Here is a 7,406-nt window from a genome sequence, read left to right as displayed (position 1 = left end):
GTTTTCTTCATTTTGCCCCCATTTGGTTGATGATTGGCTTGTGTTGATTGCTGCAACTTGGAGACTATCAATCCTCTTGGCCATTTGATCAAGTTGTTGTTGAATTTGCTGCTGCATCATTTTGTTTTGAGCCAGAATTGAGTCCACTCCTTCTAACTCTAGCACTCCTTTCCTTTGTGATGGCTGGCTTTGTCTCTGATGAGCAAAGAAATATTGATTGTTTGACACCATATCAATGAGGTTTTGGGCTTCTTCAGCTATCTTCATGAGTTGCATCGAGCCTTGGTGCACGAAATTGTGATCTCCAGGCTCGAACAAATCCTGGTAATGGCTCCAAAGCTTGGTGCTCTGATCTCAATACATAATTGTCACAACTTCGATACAACTAACCAGCAAGTGCACTGGGTCGTCCAAGTAATACCTTACGTGAGTAAGGGTCGAATCCCACGGAGATTGTTGGTATGAAGCAAGCTATGGTCACCTTGAAAATCTCAGTTAGGCAGATATAAATTGATAATGATGTTTTCGAATATTATATAATAAAATAGGGATAGAGATACTTATGTAATTCATTGGTAGGAATTTCAGATAAGCGAATGGAGATGCTTTTCGTCCCTCTGAACCTCTGCTTTCCTGCTATCTTCATCCAATCAGTCTTACTCCTTTCCATGGCTGGCTTTATGTGATACATCACCACTGGCAACGGCTACTTTCGATCATCTCACGGGAAAATGATCCAATGCCCTGTCACGGCACGGCTAATCGTCTGGAGGCATCACCCTTGTCAATGGCTTCATCTTATCCTCTCAGTGAATAATATGCTCACGCACCCTGTCACGGCACGGCTATTCATCTGTCGGTTCTCGATCATGCTGGAATAGGATTTACTATCCTTTTGCGTCTGTCACTAACGCCCTGCAATCGCGAGTTAGGAGCTCGTCACAGTCATTCAATCATTGAATCCTACTCGGAATACCACAGACAAGGTTTAGACTTTCCGAATTCTCTTGAATGCCGCCATCATTCTAGCTTACGCCACAAAGATTCGGGTTAGGAGATCTAAGAGATACTCATTCAAGCTTAATTCATGTAGAACAGAAGTGTTTGTCAGGCACGCGTTCATAAGGGAGAAGGATGATGAACGTCACACATAATCATCACCTTCATCACGTTCTTGATTGCGAATGGATATCTTAGAAGAGAAATAAGAAGAATTGAATAGAAAACAGTAGTACTTTGCATTAATCTTTGAGGAACAGCAGAGCTCCACACCTTAATCTATGGAGTGTAGAAACTCTACCGTTAAAAATACATAAGTGAAGGTCCAGGCATGGCCGAGATGGCCAGCCCCCTAAAACGTGATCAAAGGATCATAAGGTAATCCAAAGATGCCTAATACAATAGTAAGAGGTCCTATTTATAATAAACTAGTCACTAGGGTTTACATGAGTAAGTAATTGATGCATAAATCCACTTCCGGGGCCCACTTGGTGTGTGTTTGGGCTGAGCTTAAGTGTAGCACGTGCAGAGGCCATTTGTGGAGTTGAACGCCAGTTTGTGCCAGTTTGGGCGTTCAACTCTGGTTTTGGATCCTTTTCTGGCGCTGGACGCCAGATTTGGGCAGAAGGCTGGCGTTGAACGCCAGTTTACGTCATCAATTCTTGGCCAAAGTATGGACTATTATATATTTCTGGAAAGTCCTGGATGTCTACGTTTCAACGCAATTGGAAGCGCGCCATTTCGAGTTCTGTAGCTCCAGAAAATCCACTTTGAGTGCTGGGAGGTCAGAATCCAACAGCATCAGCAGTCCTTTTTCAACCTCTGAATCTGATTTCTGCTCAAGTCCCTCAATTTCAGTCAGAAAATACCTGAAATCACAGAAAAACACACAAACTCATAGTAAAGTCCAGAAATGTGAATTTAACATAAAAACTAATGAAAACATCCCTAAAAGTAACTAGATCCTACTAAAAATATACTAAAAACAATGCCAAAAAGCGTATAAATTATCCGCTCATCACAACACCAAACTTAAATTGTTGCTTGTCCCCAAGCAACTGAAAATCAAATAGGATAAAAAGAAGAGAATATACTATAAATTCCAAACTATCAATGAAACAGAGCTTCAATCATATGAGCGGGACTTATAGCTTTTTGCCTCTTGAATAGTTTTGGCATCTCAGTTTATCCATTGAAGTCTAGAATGATTGGCATCTATAGGAACTTCAGATTTCGAATAGTGTTATTGACTCTCCTAGTTCAGTATGATGATTCTTGAACACAGCTTCTTTATGAGTCTTGGCCGTGGCCCTAAGCACTTTGTTTTCCAGTATTACCACCGGATACATAAATGCCACAGACACATAATTGGGTGAACCTTTTCAGATTGTGACTCAGCTTTGCTAAAGTCCCCAATTAGAGGTGTCCAGGGTTCTTAAGCACACTCTTCTTTTGCTTTGGACCTTGACTTTAACCGCTCAGTCTCAAGTTTTCACTTGACACCTACACGCCACAAGCACATGGTTAGGGACAGCTTGGTTTAGCCGCTTAGACCAGGATTTTATTCCTTTAGGCCCTCCTATCCACTGATGCTCAAAGCCTTGGGATCCTTTTTATTTGCCCTTGCCTTTTGGTTTTAAGGGTTATTGGCTTTTTCTGCTTGCTTTTTCTTTTTCTTTCTATATTTTTTTTTCGCCTATTTTTTTTTCTGCAAGCTTTGTTCTTTGCTGCTTTTTCTTGCTTCAAGAATCATTTTTATGATTTTTCAGATTATCAAATAACATGTCTCCTAGTCATCATTCTTTCAAGAGCCAACATATTTAACATTCTTAAACAACAACTTCAAAAGACATATGCACTGTTCAAGCATACATTCAGAAAACAAGAAGCATTGTCACCACATCAATATAATTAAACTAAGTTCAAGGATAAATTCGAAACTCATGTACTTCTTGTTCTTTTGAATTAAAACATTTTTCATTTAAGAGAGGTGATGGTTTCATAGGACATTCATATCTTTAAGACAAAGTTACTAACTACTAATGATCATGTAATGAAGACACAAACATAGATAAGCACATAACATAGAAAACAAAAAACAGAGAGAGTAAGAACAAGGAATGAGTCCACCTTAGTGATGTCCTTGAGCTCTTCTATGTCTCTTCCTTGTCTTTGCTGCTCCTCCTTCATTGCTTTTAGATCTTCTCTGATTTCATGAAGGATGATGGAGTGCTCTTGATGTTCCACCCTTAGTTGCTTCCAATAATTGTGTGGAAGAAAATGTATCCCCTAAGGTATCTCAGGGATCTCTTGATTTGCAGTCAAATGTTCTACCACTGAGCTATAGACCCTTGATGGAAGCTTTTGTCTTCCCTTTCCTCTTTCTAGAGGTTTCTCTGGCCTTAGGTGCCATCAATGGTTATGAAAAAAAAAACAAAAAAGCTATGCTTTTACCACACCAAACTTAGAATGTTGCTCGCCCTCGAGCAAAAGAAGAAAGAATAGAAGAATAAGAAGAAGATATGGAGGAGATGGATGGGAGTGTGTATTCGGCCATATGGGTGGGATTGGGTGGGAGAGAGATATTGAATTTTTGAAGGTAGTGGGTGTATGGATGTGAGTGGTAAATGGAAAAAAAGAAGGGATGATCATGAATGGAAAGAGAGATGGTGAGGTAGGTGGGGATCCTGTGGGGTCCACAGATCCTGAGATGATCTTGTGGGATCCACAGATCCTGAGGTGTCAAGGCATTTACATCCCTGCACCAATTTAGGCATGTAAAATGCCCTTGCACACAACTCTGGGCGTTCAGCGCCAGGTTGGTGCCCATTTTGGGCGTTCAACGCCCCTTTGCTGCCATTTCTGGCGTTGAACGCCAGAACCATGCTTGTTCTGGGCGTTCAGTGCCAGGATGCTCCCATTCTGGGCGTTCAGCGCCAGAACTATGCTCTGTTCTGGCGTTTGAACGCCAGACAGATGCTCCTCCAGGGTGTGATTTTTCTTCTGCTGTTTTTGATTCCGTTTTCAATTTTTATATTTATTTTGTGACTCCACATGATCATGAACCTAAGAAAACATGAAAAACAATAAAAATAAGAATTAGATAAACATTGGGTTGCCTCCCAACAAGCGCTTCTTTAATGTCAATAGCTTGACAGTGGGCTCTCATGGAGCCTCACAGATGTGCAGAGCTTTGTTGAGACTCTCCAACACCAAACTTAGAGTTTGGATATGGGAGTTCAACACCAAACTTAGAGTTTGGTTGTGGCCTCCCAACACCAAACTTAGAGTTTGACTGTGGGGGCTCTGGTTGACTCTGCTTTGAAAGAAGCTTTTCCTGCTTCCTCTCCATGGTTGCAGAGGGAGATCCTTGAGTTTTGAATACAAGGGAGTTCTCATTCCATTGAAGGACTATTTCACCTCTGTCAACATCAATCACAGCTCTTGCTGTGGCCAGGAAAGGTCTTCCTAGGATGATGGATTCATCCTCTTCCTTTCCAGTATCCAGGACTATGAAATCAGTAGGTATGTAAAGGCCCTCAACCTTTACTAATACATCTTCTACTTGTCCATAAGCCTGTTTTCTTGAGCTGTCTGCCATCTCCAGTGAGATTTTAGCAGCTTGCACCCCATAGATTCCCAGTTTCTCTATTACAGAGAGGGGCATGAGGTTTATCCCTGAACCAAGGTCACACAGAGCCTTAAAGATCATGGTGCCTATGGTACAGGGTATTATGAACTTTCCAGGATCCTGTCTCTTCTGAGGCAATGTCAGTTGATCCAGATCACTTAGTTCATTGATGAACAAGGGAGGTTCAACTTCCCAAGCATCAATGCCAAACAATTTGGCATTCAGCTTCATGATTGCACCAAGAAACTTGGCAGTTTGCTCTTCAGTGACATCCTCATTCTCTTCAGAAGAGGAATACTCATCAGAGCTCATGAAGGGTATAAGGAGGTTCAATGGAATCTCTATGGTCTCTAGATGAGCCTCAGAGTCCTTTGGTTCCCCAGAGGGAAGCTCCTTATTGATCACTGGACGTCCCAGGAGGTCTTCCTCCTTGGGATTCACGTCCTCTCCTCTCCTCCCAGGTTCGGCCAGGGCACTTATGTCAATGGCCTTGCACTCTCCTTTTGGGTTCTCTTCTGTATTACTTGGGAGAGTACTAGGAGGGATTTCAGTGATCCTCTTACTCAGCTGGCCCACTTGTGCTTCCAAATTTCTAATGGAAGACCTTGTTTCATTCATGAAACTTACAGTGGCCTTGGATAGATCAGAGACTAGATTTGCTAAATTAGAAGCATTTTGTTCAGAGTTCGCTGTCTGTTGCTGAGTTGATGATGGAAAAGGTTTGCTATTGCTAAACCTGTTTCTTCCACCATTATTAAAGCCTTGTTGGGGCTTTTGATCCTTCCATGAGAAATTTGGATGATTTCTCCATGTTGAGTTATAGGTGTTTCCATAAGGTTCACCTAAGTAATTTACCTCTGCTATTGCAGGGTTCTCAGGATCATAGGCTTCTTCTTCAGAAGATGCCTCTTGAGTACTGTTGGATGCAGCTTGCATTCCATGCAGACTCTGAGAGATCATATTGACTTGCTGAGTCAATATTTTATTCTGAGCCAATATGGCATTCAGAGTATCAACCTCAAGAACTCCCTTCTTCATAGGCGTCCCATTATTAACAGGATTCCTTTCAGAAGTGTACATGAACTGGTTATTAGCAACCATGTCAATGAGTTCTTGAGCTTCTGCAGGCGTTTTCTTTAGGTGAATGGATCCACCTGCAGAGGTGTCCAGTGACATCTTTGATAGCTCAGATAAACCATCATAGAATATATCCAGGATGGTCCATTCTGAAAGCATGTCAGAAGGACACTTTTTGGTCAACTGTTTGTATCTTTCCCAAGCTTCATAGAGAGATTCACCTTCTTTCTGTCTGAAGGTTTGAACATCAGCTCTAAGCTTGCTCAGCTTTTGAGGAGGAAAGTACTTGGCTAAGAAAGCCGTGACCAGCTTATCCCAAGAGTTCAGGCTGTCTTTGGGTTGAGAATCCAACCATAATCTAGCTCTGTCTCTTACAGCAAAAGGGAAAAGCATGAGCCTGTAGACTTCAGGATCTATTCCATTAGTCTTAACAGTATCACATATCTGCAAGAATTCAGTTAAGAACTGAAAAGGATCTTCAGATGGAAGTCCATGAAACTTGCAGTTCTGCTGCATCAGAGAAACTAATTGAGGTTTCAGCTCAAAGTTGTTTGCTCCAATGGCAGGAATGGAGATGCTTCTTCCATGTAAACTGGAATTAGGTGCAGTAAAGTCACCAAGCATCTTCCTTGCATTATTATTATTTTCGGCTGCCATCTCCTCTGCCTGTTCGAAAATTTCTGAAAGGTTATCTCTGGATTGTTGTATTTTAGCTTCTCTTAATTTTCTCTTCAGAGTCCTTTCAGGTTCTGGATCTGCTTCCACAAGAATGTTCTTATCCTTGCTCCTGCTCATATGACAAAGAAGAAGGCACAGAAAAATAATAATAATAATAGAGATCCTTTATACCACAGTATAGGGATCCCTTTGTAAGTAGAAGAAGAGGGGCAGATAAAGGATGTGATGTAAAGGAAGAAACACAACTGTGAGGATTGGAATGTGAGATGAGATGTTAGGATATGAATGAATAAATAGAATGAGATGGGAGAGAAGGAGGGAATTTTCGAAATTTATTTTTGAAAAGGAGTTAGTGCTTTTTGAAAATAGTTTTTGAAAAAGTTTAGTATTTTTTTCGAATTTTTTTTTTTGAAATTAAAAATAAAAATAAGATTAATTAGTTAATAAAAAAGAAATTTTTGAAAAAGGGGGAAGATATTTTCGAAAATTTAGAGAGAGAGGGAGTTAGTTAGGTGGTTTTGAAAAAGTTAAGAAACAAACAAAAAGTTAGTTAGTTAGTTGAAACAAATTTTGAAAAGATAAGAAGTTAGGAGGTTAGAAAAGATATTTTGAAAAGATATTTTTGAAAAAGATAAGATAAGAAGATATTTTTGAAAAGATATGATAGAAATTAGTTTTTGAAAAAGATTTGATTTTTAAAATCACAATTAATGACTTGATTCATAAGAAATCACAAGATATGATTCTAGAACTTAAAGTTTGAATCTTTCTTAACAAGCAAGTAACAAACTTCAAATTTTTGAATCAAAACATTAATTGATTAGTTATTTTCGAAAATTTTATATAAAAATAAGAAAAAGATTTTTGAAAAATATTTTTGAAATTTTTGAAAATAATTAAGAATTTTGAAAAAGATTTGATTTTTGAAAAAAGATTTTGAAAAAGATAAGATTTTCAAATTGAAAATTTGATTTGACTCATGAGAAACAATTTGATTTTAAAATTTTTTGAAAAAGTCAAT

General features: G+C 39.4%; 1 non-coding gene across 1 annotated transcript; it reads left to right on the top strand.

The window, feature by feature from the left end:
* Positions 1–5,860: 5,860 nt before the first annotated feature.
* On the top strand, positions 5,861–5,968 carry LOC112746229 (small nucleolar RNA R71). The gene has a single exon (XR_003174124.1). It is a non-coding gene; the product is annotated as a small nucleolar RNA R71 (small nucleolar RNA).
* Positions 5,969–7,406: the final 1,438 nt, after the last annotated feature.

This window comes from Arachis hypogaea, chromosome 14 (assembly GCF_003086295.3).
Source record: "Arachis hypogaea cultivar Tifrunner chromosome 14, arahy.Tifrunner.gnm2.J5K5, whole genome shotgun sequence".
NCBI lineage: Eukaryota > Viridiplantae > Streptophyta > Magnoliopsida > Fabales > Fabaceae > Arachis > Arachis hypogaea.
The sequence above is the reverse complement of the archived record's forward strand: the minus strand, read 5'-3'. Positions and strand labels throughout refer to the sequence as shown.